The sequence below is a fragment of the Mus caroli genome, unplaced genomic scaffold (genome assembly GCF_978045245.1).
Source record: "Mus caroli unplaced genomic scaffold, Mus_caroli_1 scaffold_7, whole genome shotgun sequence".
Classification (NCBI taxonomy): domain Eukaryota; kingdom Metazoa; phylum Chordata; class Mammalia; order Rodentia; family Muridae; genus Mus; species Mus caroli.
The window spans coordinates 119,934,110-119,934,628 of record NW_028227262.1 but is presented as its reverse complement, the minus strand read 5'-3'; positions in this window follow the sequence as shown (position 1 = coordinate 119,934,628).

The window sequence follows — 519 nt, the reverse complement described above, 5'->3', positions numbered from 1 at the left end:
TGTACATATTTGAAAATACTCTTAGAGCTGGGCACGGTGGTACCGTGCCTGCAGTTCCTCCAGAAGGAAAGATGAGCCAGAGGACCTGTGGAGCCCGTGAGTCCAAGGCCAACCTGGGTAATATAGTCTGGATTGGTTGCAAATTTAAAATGAATGTTTACAAAGGCTCAAGAAAAGATTGCACAAGGAGAAGGTTGTACGTCATAGGCATGTGTCCATGAAAGAATTAAAATATAAAGGAATGGAAACTGAAAAGAAAGCGCATCCACGGGCTGGTGAGATGGCTCAGTGGGTAAGAGCACCCGACTGCTCTTCTGAAGGTCCAGAGTTCAAATCCCAGCAACCACATGGTGGCTCACAACCATCCGCAACGAGATCTGGCGCCCTCTTCTGGAGTGTCTGAAGACAGCTACAGTGTACTTACATATAATAAATAAAAATCTTAAAAAAAAAAAAAAAGAAAGCGCATCCACTTGCTGGGGTTTATTCCCAGGAGTTCACGAGCTAGAAGCTCGGCCT